The sequence below is a fragment of the Giraffa tippelskirchi genome, chromosome 12 (genome assembly GCF_054371585.1).
Source record: "Giraffa tippelskirchi isolate mGirTip1 chromosome 12, T2T-mGirTip1v1.2.pri, whole genome shotgun sequence".
NCBI classification, from domain to species: Eukaryota; Metazoa; Chordata; class Mammalia; order Artiodactyla; family Giraffidae; genus Giraffa; species Giraffa tippelskirchi.
In genome coordinates this window covers 137264059-137282180 of record NC_137286.1, presented here as the reverse complement: position 1 = coordinate 137282180, position 18122 = coordinate 137264059, and the positions used below count along the sequence as shown (strand labels likewise).

General features: G+C 40.0%; 1 protein-coding gene and 1 long non-coding RNA gene across 2 annotated transcripts in view; both read right to left on the bottom strand.

Annotated features, from left to right (window-relative positions):
• HS6ST3 (heparan sulfate 6-O-sulfotransferase 3) overlaps window positions 1–18122 on the bottom strand; it is a 694649-nt gene that overhangs the window by 305528 nt on the left and 370999 nt on the right. The window lies entirely within an intron of this gene.
• Window positions 978–18122, bottom strand: part of LOC145529742 (uncharacterized) — a 42210-nt gene continuing 25065 nt past the window's right edge. Inside the window, exon 2 of the long non-coding RNA XR_014071324.1 lies at window positions 978–4100. This is a non-coding gene — a long non-coding RNA (uncharacterized LOC145529742). The remainder of the gene's footprint in view (window positions 4101–18122) is intronic.

Sequence of the window (18122 nt, the reverse complement as noted above, 5' to 3'; positions counted from 1 at the left end):
CAGTTATCAAGACGGGTGAGACGTCTAATGCTGGACAAGAAAATGTGTGAGATTCTTCAATTCAGTTGAACACCTTTGGGAATCAATTCATTTTTATGTGCCAGGCACCAAAACTAACTATGGACCAGGTACTTCCACAGGAGGCATAGACAAGGAAGAAAGACAAGGGGAGACTGTAACTCAGGTGAATGTTGAACCAGATAGCCAATTATTGGGTAGAAGTTAGAATGAGGCATGATTAAAGAAATGTAAGATGTGTATTTGTTTATGTTGATTACCTGGGTAAGGAGACTTGTTGGGGGAGTGGTATGGAAGGATTTATTAACAAACATTAATTATGACTCATATTGTACAATAAGTTAATTCTCTGGGCGTGGGGAAACAATAAACAAATGATAACAAAGTGGTCTTTGAGACACATCTATCAGCAAAAGTAGCTGGAACTGAAAGATCTGAAAGTAAGGACAAAAATGAGCACAGGCTCCATGACCGTGGTCTCACTGAAGGGTTTATGATGAGTCCAGAAGAGACCATATGTGCATAGGTTGGCTAATAGGAAGTAACACTGACAGCTAAGGTATAGCCCCAGATGGGCTCACATACGTACTAGTGTCCAAGCAGAGAGTGGCAGACCATCCATTTACAAATGATGTCACATTCGAGGGCAAGCATTGGGGAACTCCCAGTTTCACTACATTCTTTTCAGTCTCATAACCACATAGCTGCACTGATTTGGGTGTCTTATGTACATAAACGCTACAATTATACAGTTAGTGATAACTCTATACTAGGACAGGTCCCTTCCTCCCTTTGAAAACATAGTGTTTCTCTGTTTCCTGCTCTTTCATTAATTGTATTGAGAAACGTGTCCCTGAGTCCCTCCAGCCCACACAGAGTACTGAAGCAATAACCATGGGAAGAAATACCAAATGTTATGCATATGGCTTTGGGAACAAGTTTCAGCATAGTTACTTTGGTTTCTTTTTTGGTTTTGGTTTTGCTTTGATTTTTGTTTCAGCATTTCAAAATGTGTTTAGTTAGCAAAAAATAATAAGATAATTCCCTCAAATAAATGAAATCTCTCCCTTGAACTTCACTGCTGCTGCTGCTGCTGCTGCTGCTGCTAAGTCGCTTCAGTCGTGTCCGACTCTGTGCGACCCCATAGACGGCAGCCCACCAGGCTCCACCGTCCCTGGGATTTTCCAGGCAGGAGTACTGGAGTGGGGTGCCATTGCCTTCTCCGTGAACTTCACTAGTTAGAGCATAACACTCCAATTGATGTGGGTCTTCTTCGGAACTGGTCCAAGCAATGAAATTACGCTAAGAACTGACTGATACCTTATGGTCCCCTAGCCTGATTATGAAAAAAGTCCTTATGGCAAGTACTCAGGATGGCTCGCAGTCACCAGTTACACACTCGTGTCCTAAATACACAGTAGCAACAGGAGCCCTTGTATGGCTCAGCATATGTGGTCCCCCCCCGGCTGTCCAGATGTGACTCCACACTGATTGCTAAGACAACAAATAGCACAACATGCTCCAAAACTGGAAGCAGCATAGCCTGACTGTGTTAGTACAATAATAGAAACAGAGTGTGGGGTAATCAACAAGCTTGCCTACTAACTCTGCGAATGTTGTGAGATCTATATTTAATAATTTACCACTCTGTAGATATTCTGGGGAGTTCTATTTATAGACCAGATGATTCAGAAGAGCCAATAAAATATGTCTCTCAAGTGACATCATGACCATGAAATGCAATTGTTTGGTATTTGAAAAGACCATGTTATTTAAATATCCCCAGCGCTTTCAGTTGTATTACATGTATTAATATTTTAGATGAGTTTGTAGTCTGGTCAATGCTAAAAGTCATTTCATAAATCTTTCAGCATTATAAGACTGCTTTCATTTGAATCATGCTAATACCCTGAAAATTCTGCCCTGCACTTTCATTTTTACTTATGACCCTTAAAAATACATTGAACGTATTTGTTCATGGTTAAACAACTTGTGAAAATTCTGACTTCAGTTCATTCTCTGAGATTTACACTCGTGTACACACGTTTCTACTTTCCTTTTTAGGATGCTACCATGAAAAAATACCCTTCTTCCGTTGTACACCATAAACATGCAACAGTTCTAGAATTAAGATTCTGGGTCTAAACTAATTATGGATGTTTTCCTCTTGAATTAAGCTCAGCTGCAGCTAAATCCAAATATGTTTTAAAGGCTTTAATTCCATGAAATTGTACGATTGATTATAATTATTGCCTATATAACTAAAAGACCTACTTCTAGAAATTTAATATATTTGCCCCAAATGAAACTATTGAATGCATTGCTAGGTTTCTTTAACATACAAAGGAAGGCTCAGAGCTGAGAGTGAGGGGAAGAACAGGATGGAACTAATTTGCTCTACATGAGAAAACATAATGAAATGTTTTTCTGTTTATGTGAAGAAAGGAGCAGAAGTGAAAAGAGAGAAAAACGACTGGTTGAGCTGCATGAGGGAGGCGGTTTTAAGAAAATTATTATTTGATATTCCATGATATAAATGTATTCTTTCTCCCAAACATTAACAGAATCTGTTCCAAACATATAAGAAGTATAGGAATATGTCCGTGTAGGTGCAATTGAAACAAGTTGACATGTGTCTGGCACTTGGGAAACTCTTAAAGAACATTCTTATGATTCATATCAATGTCATCTACCAGTTACAATGTTGCCTAAAGATAGCAACGCAAATACTACAGCACACATAAGCAGTGCTGTTGAAGAATGATTTTGTTTTTTAGAAAACATGGAGGAATATTGGGGATTAAAAAAAAAATCTCACCAGCAACTGCAACGAGCTAGTTACTATAATTAAGAATAAAATTTAATTCTATGTTTCTTAGTTGATAGTTGAAAATAGAAACACAATGTTTTGTTTGTATCTTCTACTAATTTGAGAAATAATATATATGTTTATATATTCAGAAAAAAATTTCCTGGCACAAAATCTTGTGAGTTTATTGTGTGTCTTGATGAATTAAGAGTCATTGAGTAATATGAAGTGTTATTTACTAACTTTAGCTTGTTCTCTAAGTAGTCATTTTGCAAAACAAAACAAAATGCGGATAAAAGCTGAAAGTATAACATTAAATCATAACTTCAAAGGCAGTTCTTTGGGGACAAAAAGCTAATAGAGGCTAGAAACACTATTTCCTTTACATTGATAATATAAAGATATATCTTAAAGCACGTAAAGGAATGGTTTGGTTAACATGCCTACTGTAATATAATTTACTATTTTTCATGAATGTTTCTGAGCATCACATACTTTGTTAATGTGTCTCCTTAGTAAATAAACCACAGGCCCCTCAAAGAGCACACACACTGTATTACATGTATAGTCCATTACACATATTTTCTTGAAATCTTTTTGTATGTATTTCCCCAAGAAGTAAAGAAAAACATGCTTTTTAAGGATTCCAAAATTTGGGAGGAAGTGGTGTGAAACATATTCACATGTGTCAAAAGTAAGACTTATATGGAAGCATTCAAAATAACCAAGAATATTATTTTAATTACATGTGTGTTCTACTTGAAAAAGGAAAACAACTATACAGATGGTGGGGATTATTCACTGTATCAAAGATGATGCAATGAACACAACTTTTCATGGTCACATTCTTACTCACCAAACGCGTTTTTTCTGATCTTTATAAGTAGCCATTACTTGATGAAGATAAAGCTAGAGAACAAAGAAGCTCAGCTTTGAAAACATAAGTAAGCATGGCCAATGGATATTCAGTCAGACACGACAGTAGAAGTCAGTGGGGATGATGAATCAACTCCCAGTCTAATTTTCAGGAACCCATCCCTCTTACTAAAAACACCTTGATGTACAAATACCAACATATGACCTAATAACACTGGATAGTGTATAGCATCAATAATTAAAAGATTTCATCTTATAGGCATCCTCAGAGTCATCAGCTTTCAAGTGGAGGAAGATATTTTCAGCACATTAAAATACAGAAAATGGAAGGGATCTTTTGCACTAAAATTAACTGAAGCACAGAAGAAAATATAAGCAGACAAATTGTCCTTCTTACCTGTTACAGGAGAGAAGAAGCCAAGTTTGTAGGGTCCATACACATTCAAACAGACGAAGTTGAAGAGGGAAGAAAAAAAGAGAAAAGAAGAGAAAGATCATTTGGGGTAACATTAAAGTGTGGGGTAATATTAAAGTGTGGGGTAACAATAAAAATGAAACATTTTGCAAAGAAAACCATTCTCCTTCAGTGGCATCTGACTGCATGGATTTGTTCAGTTAAATTATTTTTTTCTGCCAAGTAATTTGTCTGTAATGTGGCTGATCTCTTACTCCAGACACTCTCAGCTGTGTCTACTCACAGTGAGAAAAGTACAGGACCGGTGTCATATTTGGAACATAATTCTACAATACAGAAAACTCTAGCAAAAACACTAATGATATCAATGTCACACACCAGCTGCAGAAACTCTGCAGTCATGTTCAAAATCACAATGAAAATGGATTCTGAGTTTGATGTGAATACAGCCATACATCAGAGACCTGGCATGTTAGGTTCCAGACCACAGCATAAAGCAAATATCACAATAAAGTGAGTCAAACGTTTTGTTTGTTTGTTTCCCAATGCATAGAAAAGCCATGTTTATTTCCATGGACAGAGGAACCTGCCTGCTACAGTCCATAGGGTTGCAAAGAGTCGGACACAACTGAAGCGACTTAGCACACACACAGTCTATTAAGTGTGCAATAACACTATGTCTAAAAAACAATGTGCTTATCTTAATTAAAAATACTTTACTGATTAAAAACACTAACCATCATCTGAGCCATCAGTGAGCCATAATCATTTTGCAATAGTACCATCCAAGATCACTGATCATAAATCATAACAAATACAATAATGAAAAAGTTAGAAATATTGGGAGAACTACCAAAATCTGACACAGGCAAAATGAGCCAATGCTGTTGGGAAATTTGGTGCTTTGATTCACCTAATATTCTACATGAACATGACTTTCATATCATATAAATAGCAGTAACTGGAGACCATTCATGAGTTCTGGATTTGACATCACTGAAAAGGTTCCGTGATACCAGCCTTGCCAATAAGCACTAGTGCCTGTTAAGATTCATTTTTCACCTTGCAAGGATAGCACATTTGGAAATGAAATTTAAGCATGGAGATATTCCAAGATTATTTAGTGGTCACTGATCAACCTCTTGGGCACTGAGGCACCACTCACAATCCCAAACCAACATCATCTGAACAGTGCTCCAGGAAATCTCAAGCATCCCATCAGTTTTACCTTTAAACATAGCTCTATTAGAATTTTCTACTTTTTTCCTTAACTATTTTATGTTATTTGAGAAGGGTAAAAATAGGAAAATCCACATGAAAAAAGTCAGCTCTTCCTTTAAGAACAGACTGGATCCAACTCCGGTGGGTTTAAAATACTTCACAACAAACTGATCTTAATCAACAGGGTTCAGACGTACCCATCCTATCCTTGTTCATCTTATGTGGATCCTTTCCAAGTAATGTCTCACCTCTTTAGTTCTCAGTCAACCTGTCCTTTTACTCAACTTTTGCCAGAATTTGCATTCCCTAAACTAGAAATTCTATCTGTGGAGTCTGATCCAGTGACATCTTTGCTACTGAAAAACACCAGTTATTCCAGTTTACTGCCTTTATATTTGAGAATGTCATTTATCAGATGAGAGCTGCTCCAAGTCCAGGCTCCCAGTCACTGATTTCAATCACTCTGTATATCTAACCTATCTATTCAAGGGCTCCTACTAAATAATAGAGAATTCACAAGGAAGTTTATATACTTCTGAAAGGAATCTGAGAGCTATAAAGTATCTTGGACTATTTGAGCTGGCCAAACAATTCCATACCCGTTCATAACACTAATGTTCATTCATTCAAATTTCTCCCTCATCCATTCATGTACTCAACAATTTAATAATCCCCCAATGTGTTCTAGACACTGTGTGTTAGGTGCTAATGTATAAAAAGATATAAGGATAAAAAATCCTTCTCTCTTGATGTTCATCTGTTGAGTGAGAGAGTCACAAAGATAGATAATGTGATCAATGATTAAGAGTGGTGAGCCAAAGAACCATATGCTGCAAATTTCTCAAAATGAATATATTTTCTAATTCTGAGAGCACACCCTATACTTCTTTCACTATGGACATTTCTTTTAAAATTAAAAACCAGATTATGTCATAGTCCTATTTAAAGTGCTTTAGACAATTCCCATGATCCCTCCCCATGGATGGTCCATCTGTCCTCAGATACCTAGCTTTATCGATCTCTCTCATCTCATCCCAAACCACTGGCCGCCTTGTTCTCTGAGCTCTAACCACAGTGTCCTGCTTTCTGTTCCTCAAATATGCATCTCAAAGGCACACCACTGGGCCTTTGCACTTGCTGTCCCCTCTTGGAGGAACTCTCTCCTCACAAGCTACAGCTTTCATCTGGGTAATTCTTATTCACCCTTCACATCTCTAGGATCACTTCTCTGATTACCATACCCTCAAAAATCTGGTTATTGCCATGGTTAAATGCGTTCATAAAACCAGATTCCTTTCCTTCAGAACTCAGATCTCCGTTTGCTTTCATAGTTTCATGAGCACAATTAACTCCTTAATGACTGTAAGGTCTGTAAAATGGAGATTACATCTGCTTTGGCTCATTAATCTTATCTTCAGTGCTAGTATCTGGCATGATATAAGTGCTCAGAAAACACTACCTATTATCAAATCTGTTGGTGAATTAAGACATTATTTAGTCTATGGCATACTTAAAGTAGACTTCCCAGGTGGTTCAGCAGTAAAGAATCTGCCTGCAACACAGGAGACACCAGAAATGCAGGTCCGATCCTGCGTCAGAATGATCCCCTGAAGGAGGAAACAGCAATCCATTCCAGTATTCTTGCCTGGAGAAGCACATAGGTAGAGGATCCTGGCGGGCTACAGTCCATAGGGTCATAAAGAGTCAGACACGACTGAGCACGCACACATACTTAAAGCAAAACTATGGGGGAAAAAAATCAACATTTGCTGGGGACACATAGAAGTCAGAAAAAAAAAAAGTACTCAGCATTTAAGGCATGGCCATATCTGTAAATTATCTTTTCTATTTAACAGTTTTGCTTAAGGTCTCCTTTGAATATAATGGTCTCAACAACCAAAGGGAACATATGCATGTGGACTAATCTGTCTAGTTTTACACTTTCCTACAGATTTCTATTTCATCTACTTTCTTATATGCAATGTCTGATTGCACTTGAAGTGGGGCAAGACAAGCGCTGTCTAGGATTGAAGGAAAGTCATTTTGAAAGCTGCTCAGGATCTAGACAGCCTAAGCTGTCTCAGCCCAGGAAATGACCTTAATCAAGTCCCTGGATTGTTACTGGCTTCTAACAGCGCCAGCAAAGAGACCAAATAAAAAGTTAGTCCCCATAGGATAGACAGTACTATATCCAAGCTAAGCTTTATGGAAAATTTTAAAAAAAGGCAGGAATGTGAATCCTACGATATTGAAAAATATTGTCGCAAAAGCAGAAAATACACTCTGTTTGGTTTCAAGGAGTCAGATTTGAAAGCTAATGACTCAGTATCATAACCTCCCAAGCAGCCTCAGCCTCCAATCAGTCTCCACGGGGAAGTACAGGAAAGAAAGCAGATTAACAGACCACCATAACGAGCTTGCATTTGCCCCGGGAGAAAAGGCCCTGAAGATCAGTGATATAGGTAACTAGTAAATATCATTGCTGATGCAGAAATAGATCACTCTCTGGGTTCTTAGGAACAGGAATATTTATAAAGCCTCTACAGTGTATGAGAAGCCCTGTAATAATATACTTGAAGACAAGAAGGGGAAAATAGGAAAGAGCATCGTGCTGGAACTTTCAACAGTAGTAACAGATTTTTTTCGTATTCTTTCAGTTGGGGAGTTGATGAAGCACACGGAGTGAAGGTCTAAGAGCAAGGAAGTGAGCTTGTTGTGAAGAGAACAGAGGTGAGTAGGACATGGAGAGAACAGAGCAAGGAAGGGAGAAACAAAGGTGAGCAGGGTGAGAGCCCGGTCAGAGAAAGAGAATTTTGACAAATAATTAGTTTCTCTTTAGAGCTTGTCGCAGGGTGCTTTCCAGTTTCCAAAGCACTTCATACACACCACTTTACCCTGCCTCACGTTGAGCCCGTGAGACAGACTGGGCAGGGATCACCACCCTGGTTCTTTTTCAGCTGATTACCTGAGGCTCGGAGAGGATGTAAGTTACCCAAAGTCTCAGAACCAGCGAGTGGAGGAGTGGGATGGATCTGCTCTGTGTTTCTGACAGCAGGACACATCTCTAGGGGCGGGGGGCAAATAAACTCCACATTTCGAGGTTGGCAGAGCATGAGCCTGGGCTTCCCTGGTGGCTCAATGGTAAAGAATCTGCCTGCAATACGAGAGACCGGGGTCCGATCCCTGGGTCGGGAAGACCCCCTGGAGAAGGGAATGGCAACCCACTCCAGTATTCTTTTCTGGGAAATCCCATGGACAGAGGAGCCTGAAGGGCTACAGTCCATGGGGTCACAAAGAGTCGGACACGACTGAGCGACTAACGCTTTCAGAGCATGAGCCTGGGTAACTGCTGGTACTATACTAGTCTGGGGGTTAAGCAAAGATGCCTCTAGAAAAGGAGAAATCCTTTAAATCTCATTTTTCTACTTTTAACTGATTCTACCAACGTTTACTTCAAAGCTAGAGAAAAGTGGATCCTGAATCTTCCCTGAAAGAAACACACCACTTTCTCCTCTGCTTACACAAGAGGAAAAGCAAGAAGCACAGTTCTTGTCATGATTGCTTTTTGTAATCAACACATTTAGATTCTCACTTTCCATCCTCAGCTTTTCTCAAGAGCCTTGACAAGAATTCTAGATCATGTGCTCTCGGATTTCAGAAAGTTCATCTGACTTCAACTTAACCAGTATCTAAGCATAGGACTGAGATGTGCATGATATATTTGGATGACGCAGATCTTGAAATGCTTTATGCAAAGGAAATAAGGAAATTCTAATTCCTACTAAAACCCTAAATCATGTTTTAAAGTAGAAAATAAGGGTTTTTAGGTAGAGAAGATGTTGGTATGATTAATCAATCTTCTTTATGGTTTGGAATGAATCTAAACAAAAAAGTATCTAAATCATTTAGTGTTTCTACAGTGCGATGCCCTTTACAAATGCGAGTAAACATTTCTCAAGCATGGGGTACTGCAGGCTCCTGAGCAGACTGTGACCACACTCGAATACACAGTCTGGGGTAGTTCACACAAAGGCTGAGGAGTGAAGATGATCCAGTATTACATTAAACTTCCCCCTAAATCATTTTTAAGGAACACTTACACCAAGATGGCAGCTGGGCGGGAGTGGATTTGTGGAGTAGTGAGGTGGAGACCAGAGCCCCAAAAGCCTTAAGGATCCAATAATGGGCCCTCAAATAAATATCAATCATCATCAAAACAAAGCAGCCAAATTTGTGAAAGCTGCCAAGATCCACACACTGGATCACTGGGTACATAGGACAACTACCTGAGAAAGTCGCCTAGACCTACAAGGGACTCTGTATGAAAAACAGATAAGCTTTTGTCATGCTAAGGAGACCTGGGTGCTGCTTTTTATAGCAATTCAGTCCACTTTTCCAAATTATTAATCACCAAGTTCTCCTAATTTCATCTCATTGATATTTCTCAAATCCACCCAATAATTGTAGCCACTGTCAGTATCTTACATCAGGTTATCATTTCTTGGCTGTCTTAATGGAACAGGTCTCCCTGCCTCTCATCTGGATCCTTTCTAATCCATTTCCCATACAGCCAGAGTCATCATTCTAAAGTGCTCGGGCTTTATCTAAAACCAAACAATGGTTCCCCTTTGTTCCCAGAGGAACAAGAGTTCCTTAAAATAAGTGTTCCTTCAAAGCTCTCAGTAATCAGACCTCTGTTTACTTCTCCAGGCTGGTCTCTTGACATTTCTCTGTCTCTGCTTCGGTTCCATAACCATCCGACCTCCCTGGAACTACCAGTGTATAGGATCATTGTTTCTTCTTCCTAGAACAGTGTTGTCCACCCAGCCCAAATTTCTCAGTTAATCCCTTAGAAACCTATTCAGGCAACACTTCCTTTCTTGGGGTCTTAAGGCTGGATTGAATGTTCCAGAGTCAACCTCTGCTCAGCCCTGTTAGTGATCATTTCTTTGGGACAAATAACTGTCTTCCTGCTTGACACTTCTCTGCTAGAGTAAGGGAACCTTGACACAGGGACCGTTTTCTAGTTGTTATTCCATTCTCAGGGTTAGCACACAGTAAACCTTTAATAAGTATTTGTCCAATGACAAATGAATGAATGAAGACTTCAATCTAAGAAGCCTCTCTCCCAGCTTTCCTTCCCAGTTATTTCAGGCATTTAAAAAAAAAAAAAAAAAGAAGGAGAAAGAGAAAAGACTTCAAGTCTGATCAATCTGGCTTCAAATTCTTCTACCACTTGGAAACTCTGTGACCCCAGGCAAACAACTTAATCTTTCTTAGCCCCCAAATCTTCATTTGGGAAATGTAATCACATTTCCATGGAGTAATCACATCTCCATTATGGAGTTGTAAAACTTGGAGTCATAAACATAGAACAGCCACAGAATGACAGGCACAAAGTAAATGTTAATTATAAAAGGTAGGGATAATATTATTCTTGTTATTATTATTATTGATCACATAGAAACTAGTCCAATGGCAGCGGTGGAAATGCACTTACTTGGAAATGAGATGGACTTTTATTTCAAGCAGGAACAAAGAGTAAACAATTAGACTGGAAATGAATCCAAGGAACTATATGGGGGTTAATGGACCTCTTCTCAGCTCCCCTGCCAGCCTCCTCTGTCCTCCCTCATCGTTTATAGTTTTCTAAATACATTAGTTTTTTTAAGCTACTCTCAATGTTCTTTCCTTTCTTGCCTCTTAGGACTCCTGTCATTAGCCCCTGCATTCTCCATGTTCTTGTCCCCTGTCATCTTTAAAACTCCTCTCTGCAAATTTCCCTTTTGATAGCCCTGACCAAGAAGAAGCAGGCTGTCAATGAACACAAGTAAGACTGACCAATGCATCCTGACTTAAAATACTATGTCTTAATCCCAGGTCTTCAAAAGTCCATATCACTCATTTTGCACACGTTGCTTGAATACCTACAGAGCGAGGCCTGGGGCACTGAGCTAGGTGCTTCTTTCTTCTCTAAACAAACATTAATTAGTTACAGACTACTGGCCACATCTAATTAGAATAAAATTTCTTGGAGAAAAGCCAGTCCCCTTCTACACTGAGGTCTCCTTCATACCCAGACAGAAGGGGTTTATTTTGTTATTGTTGTTGTTTTGAATAAATCACGTAGCAAATGGTAGTACACATGGTATTTCATTTTTGTATATGTGAAAATAGGCAATTATTTGTGAAGATTAGGCATTCATTTGGTTGAACTAAAGGCATAAGGACATGCATGCATGTCCGACTCTTTGCAACCCCATGCCCTGCAGCCCGCCAGGCTCCTCTGTACATGGGAATTACCAGGCAAGAATATTGGAGTGGGTTGCCATTTCCCTCTCCAGAGGATCTTCCCAACCTAGGGATTGAGCGAGTTTATGTGTCCTGCAAGTCTGCATTGCGGGCAGATTCTTTACCATTGATCTACCAAGAAGAGAAGTATAGAACACTGTCATATATTAAAGCACATGGTAATATTTTTAGGTATTATATTGCTTTGTATATTTTGAAATAATATTTGGGTATATTGGGTAAAATGTATTATTAAAATTAATTTCATTTACTTTTTAAATATTTTTAATTGAAGCATAGTTCCTGTGATTTAGTAATTAACTTCATTTAGTGGTGTGTGTGTGTGTGTGTGTGTGTTTGTGTGTGTGTGTGCTACCACAGATTCTTATTAAAATTTTCAAATGTGAAAGTCTGATTTTTCCAATAGTGGCCTCTTGGTTAATTTAGTCAATGAAGTTTTAAAATTTATGGTTGGCCCACTTAATTAAACAGAGATGAATGTCTATTTCCTAATTTGTTGTTTGACCCTATGGAAACTACTTAGTTTCTTATCTTTTCTATTTAAATACCTATTTGCCTGAAATTCAGGAGATGCAAGTTGGATCCCTGGGTCAGGAAGAACCCCCGGAGAAGGAAATAGCAACCTACTCCAGTGTTCTTGCCTGGAAAATCCATGAACAGAGAAGCCTGGTGGGCTGCAGCCCCTGGCATTGCAAAGAGTTGCACATAACTTAGCGACTAAACAGCAGCAACAACAAAATAGTTGATTTACAATGCTGTGTTAGCTTTAGAAGTACAGCAAAGTGATTCAGTTATACCCATACATTATTTTTTAATTATTTTTCATTATAGGGTATCACAAGATACTGTGCTACACAGTTCTATACAGTAGGTCCTTGTTGTTTATCTATTTTGTATGCTGTTGTTCAGTCACTCAGTCGTGTCTGACTCTTTGCAGCGCCATGGACTGGGGCATGCCAGGCTTCCACATCCTTCCCCATCTCCTGGAGCTTGCTCAAACTCATGTTCATCAAGTCGGTGATGCCATCCAACCGTCTCATCCTCTGTCATCCCCTTCTTTTCCTGCATTCTATTTCTCTCAACATCAGGGTCTTTTCTAGTAGTGTAATTCTGTGAATCTCAAACTCCTAATTTAGCCTTCCCACTCCCCTTTCCCCTTTGGTAACTCTAAGTTTGTTTCCTATGTCTGTGAGACTATTTCTGTTTTTTAAGTAAGTTCATTTGTACCGTTTTTTTTTTAAGGTTTCACATATAAGTGAAATCATATGATATTTATCTTTGACTTGCTTCACTCAGTATGATAATCACTAAGTAGGGACCTGATAATTTTTTAACTTTTCACTTTGTGGAACTTGAGACTGTCATTTGAGGTCTAATGACTAAAATAAAAATTCAGGTTATACCGCTGTCTTCTTCCCCATGTATCCATCCCCTCACCCCTGTCCCCCACCACACTGCCTTCTGAACAAACTAAATGAAGCAATAGCATCCTGGAGAGTATGCTGGTCCAGAATTCCAAAGGTTTACCTTCCGGTACTGCTAGTTAGAGCGTGATATTGGGGAGGAAAAATAGGCCACTGTTAGTTTCAGGGTCCTCATGAAGAAAATGAAAAGAAATGCCACATGACCAATGTTTTACCAAAACTGGTTGATTTAAAGCAACAACAACAACCCACAAAGGAAGTTGATGAGTTACCAACCTTTCTTAGTAACTCATGTCCAAAATGGAATTCATGAAATTCTTGCTTACAACTTCTTCCAACTCTCAGGATGTGTGAAATACTCTAAATTATTTAGGAGGACTCAAGGACACTATCAAAGCAAGGTATTGTCATTGTAAGCTCTAATCCACCATCCTTTGAAATGAACTCTTGCTTAAATACCAGTTTCCCACCATCTTCTGCACAAATATATTTCTCTTTCTACAAATTTAGATACTTCACCATAAACAGACCCCATCCTAGTGAACCACATTTGGCAACATTCATAAGATGTAATGTCACCACGGGTAGTAAATACTTTCAAGGAATGATTCACGTCTTAGTTCTCTGCCTCCTTGGGCAACCCATCCATCAGATTTATCTAGGGATCCTGAGTAGCTATGGAAGAAAATTAGCCTAATTATCTGTGTTCTTGGAGTGTTATGACTCCAGCAAGGATGAAGACAGACTCTTCTTATCATGTCCATGTCAGAGTTACTCCTTACATTTAAGAGTTTTCACTAGCTATGACAAAGCACCACTCATTTCTTTCAACAAAAGGATATTTCTTGCTGTTTTCAGATGATGGTTGCTCAAGTAAAAATCTGCCAGCTGCCTAGGTCACTGTGCATCTCAGCAGGTGAGATTATGTTCTTCTAAAGGAGTTCGACGGAGAAGGCAATGGCACCCCACTCCAGTACTCTTGCCTGGAAAATCCCTGGACGGAGGAGCCTGGTAGGCTACAGTCCATGGGGTCGCTAAGAGTCAGACACGACTGAGGCGACTTCACTTTCACTTTTCCCTTTCATGCACTGGACAAGGAAATGGCAACCCACTCCAGTGTTCTTGCCTGGAGAATCCTAGGGACGGCGGAGTCTGGTGGACTGCTGTCTATAGGGTCGCACAGAGTCGGACACGACTGAAGCGACTTAGCAGCAGCAAAGGAGTTCGAATATTAGGGCTGAGAAGACCAGAGTGAGGTTTCTTTGTTCATTTCATGGTTCTTCGTTCCTTTTGTGGATGAGGAAATTTAGATGAGGTTAATCTAACTGTCATTTAGGGCCATTTTGACTTCTGGATTCCTCATTTTGCAATATGACCACAGATGTCTTTGTGCCTTACCAGGTTTACTGAGGGACAAAGTTAGAATGATTTCATGTAATTTTTCCCCCCCGTGACTATGGTTAGATGAGTAAAGTCCCTCATTAACTAGTGCATACCATTAGCAAAACAAATTCAGGAGTTGTTGGGTTTTTTTTTCTGTGTAATACTTGCTGATGGGTAATGCCACTATTTTCTCAAGGCAATATTCTAGTCAAATCACTTCTGCTGATATGTGCCTTAACAGATGGCTGATGGTCAAGGAGATGATAGAGGTTTCCAGGGAAATAAAAGGAAACTTGTGAAAACCCACTTGAAGAACACATTACACACTTATTATCAAGCAACTGAACTATTAGGTTTGTATTACTGTCCCAGGTCTTAAAACACGTGGAACCTATTTTAATAACTGCTATCAACCTCCCGTCATCTCTGTGTCATGTGTCCAGAGCTATGTAAGCACAGACTGTCCTGTGGAAAGGCGTTGCTTAGACCCAGGAGCCAACCTTTAAGTCACCGCCCACCTTCTTGGTCCAAAAGCAAAACATATAACACTGAAGAGGGACAATAGCTCAGAGAATTAAACACGTTCTAAACCCAAGAATATTCATGACACTTTGGTACTAGTTATCAGAGCAAGAGTTTTCTAACGCAATATGTAAATTAAAGGTCTATATAGGAACAAAATAAATAGCCTCGCTGGTGAGAAGAGAGTTGCATTTTAGCTTTGAATCTTGCTTTTCTCTACTTGGGAAAATTCCAATAACTGCCGACTGCGCCCCTAGAAGGTAATGTGTTTCAATCGCCAATCAATACGTAAAACGTTTAGGGTTTTGAGTTCTTCTCTAAGAAGTTCTTACATTTAGCTTCCATTTGATAGTATGCAATTAAAAAGAAAAATCCTGTGCCTCAGTTTCTCATCTGAGAGTTAAAAATATGGAGACCAATATAATGATTAATCAAAAGAAATAACTAAAACAAGTTCTAGCTAGAGACAATACTTGCTGTACTTACTACAGTTTTTTTTTTTAATACTGTTTGTATTAATTTGAACAAACCTCCCTTGGGCAAACACTCCAAGAGATCATGATTTCTGGGCTTCTGATTTCTCTTCATTATGAGAAAATGATTCTTCCCCATAGTGTGGTGATAAAAAACATGCCAAGAACTCCAAATCATTAACTTAATATATTAAACTTATTCTACTATAGACTAAATGCTTTTTTTTTTTGCATTCTCACAAAACCGTCAATGCAGTAACATTATGTTAAGCCAAAGGTGCATTCTAAGTCCTATGCATGCGTGCATGCTAAGTCACTTCAGTCGTGTCCCACTCCTTGTGACCCCATAGACTGTAGCCCTCCAAACTCCTCCGTCCATGGGATTCTCTAAGCAAGAATACTGGAGTGGGTTGCCATGCTCTCCTCCAGCGGATGTTCCCATCCCAGGGATTGAACCCGTATCTCACGTCTCCTGCATTGACAGGTGGGTCCTTTACCACTAGTGCCACCGAGGAAGCCCTCTAAATCCAACAACTGGCCCCATATGGATTTGACATTACTCACTTTCCTGGGCCCTATACTCATTCTGTTCTTCATCTATAGGACCAGTTGGTTACCAGTGTCCTTTATTTAGTTGTTTTAAATATTTCCTATCCATTTGAACATGATCTATCCAGTCTCTAAGCTAACCTAACGAATCTTAATACCATGGTCCCCATCCATCCATTTTATCAGATGTTCTCTAATGAGAAAAGCAAGCATCACCTTATCCAAGCCTCGGCTTCATCTCACTGTGCTCCTCTCCAGACTGAGCACGTGGCATCCCTAACAACTTCCTGTGACCCAAGGAACTGGCAGTCTCAGTACCATGCTTGATTCAGGGCAGTCACATTAAGATGTGGCCAACAGGGAAAAAATATTGAAGCGGGGGGTGTATATAAATGAAGAGGATTCATTGACTAGCAAAAATCAATGAAGCAAAAATGAACCATTTTCCTCTCATTGATTTTCACCGCTCACTGTGTGTTGACAGGCATCTCTACAACTTTTCATTCATCTTGGAGTTTCTGAGGAGGCCACGCAAGGCTACGGGAACACTCACAACACTTTGCCAGGCCCTTCCCATTCCACTGAGGTATAACACCACACTGGAAAGAAAATTCTCACAGAGGAACAACTACAGTTTCTCACTGAAGAGTAAATTGCAGCCAACGCGTTAGTGAGCGGCGCTGTCCTCGCTGGATTCTGATGAAATCACACTAGGACCTTCGCTTGGTGGCCTCTTGACTTTGTCTGGCCATGTTCTCAGTTTGGCTTTCCTGTGAGAGCAAAGACCTACCCTCTTTCAGACTCAAGCTCCTAGCATTCTAGAGAAATCGCACTCTACAAAAAGGGTCATCCATCATCTGTGAAAGCCAGGCAGCTTACGTTTCTGCCAAGAGCAGGGGCAGGAATTCTGAGTAATTGGATGGTGCCTGTGTAAGCCAAGTGCCGCCTGCAGCTGGAGACAAGAGGTGAGGTGAGGAGAAAGTGTCCCCCCTTCTTCCGGAAGAGGCTGCGAGGCCAGACCTCAGCTGCTATCTCCGAGGCCCTCAGGTGTGTGTCAAACTCCCTACCTATTTTTAAACAGCACATGCATTTGAAAACAAGTCAGCATGTACTTTTTGAAGGAGTTATTTACCATGAGTTGGCATGCAGTCACTTAGGCTCTAGAGAAGTTCAGATAAAGATTAAACTCCTTTGATACAAGCCAAGAATCCAGAGGAACCCAGCCCTGGCTCCATTCCTCTTCATCCAATAAGGAAAATGATCTAAGAACAACTAAGTCCCCATTTCCTTGTTACCATTCCACATTCCAACAGGGGTACTCAAGACCATGCACGTAACTACCTATCAGTCAATAACAAAGCAAGAGCACTCTGTGTTAGTCAACTCACCCATGTTCATGCAGACAAGGTGGGAGTCGCAAAATACTTACAGGAAAGTGAGAAGGGCACAAACTTGGTTTTGGGAAGAGACTGGTGGTTTAGGCATGTACTTGGAGAACTACTCCTCTGCCCATGGGATTCTCCAGGCAAGAATACTGGAATGGGTTGCTATTTCCTCCTCCAGGGGATCTTCCCAGCCCAGGGATCGAAAGCTCGGCCCCTACATCCCCTGCAATGGCAAGGGGATTCTTCACCACTGAGCTGCCTGGGAAGCCCACTAATTGTCTAGATGCTCTCAACGGGAGAACAGTGCCTGCAAAATTGAGCTAACCATGCTACATTGGTTAAGATCCAGCATCTCTCAACTATAAAAAATAAGATATTTCTACATAAGCTCCCCAGATGAACCCAGTGAATGAGCAGTGCTACAGGTAACCAGCCACCATCTTCCCTTCCCCTGAATTTCCCCTCCCCCCTCCACCTTCTGGCTTTTTCATTCTTCTCCTTTCCTTTCACAACGCTGATCAGATGCCTTTAAGTTTCAGGCACCGTGTTAGTCCCTAGGGATGCAAGTTGATTAAGGTGTTACTATAGTCCTTGAGAAACTTTCAGTTCTGTCTGGAGCAACAGAAAGTTACAGCAATGATATGGCACAAGGGGTAAGTACAATGAGAGAGGGAAACACCAGACACTAAGAAGTACAGAGGAGGGGCAGGGCCAGCTTAAGGCAATCATGGGTGG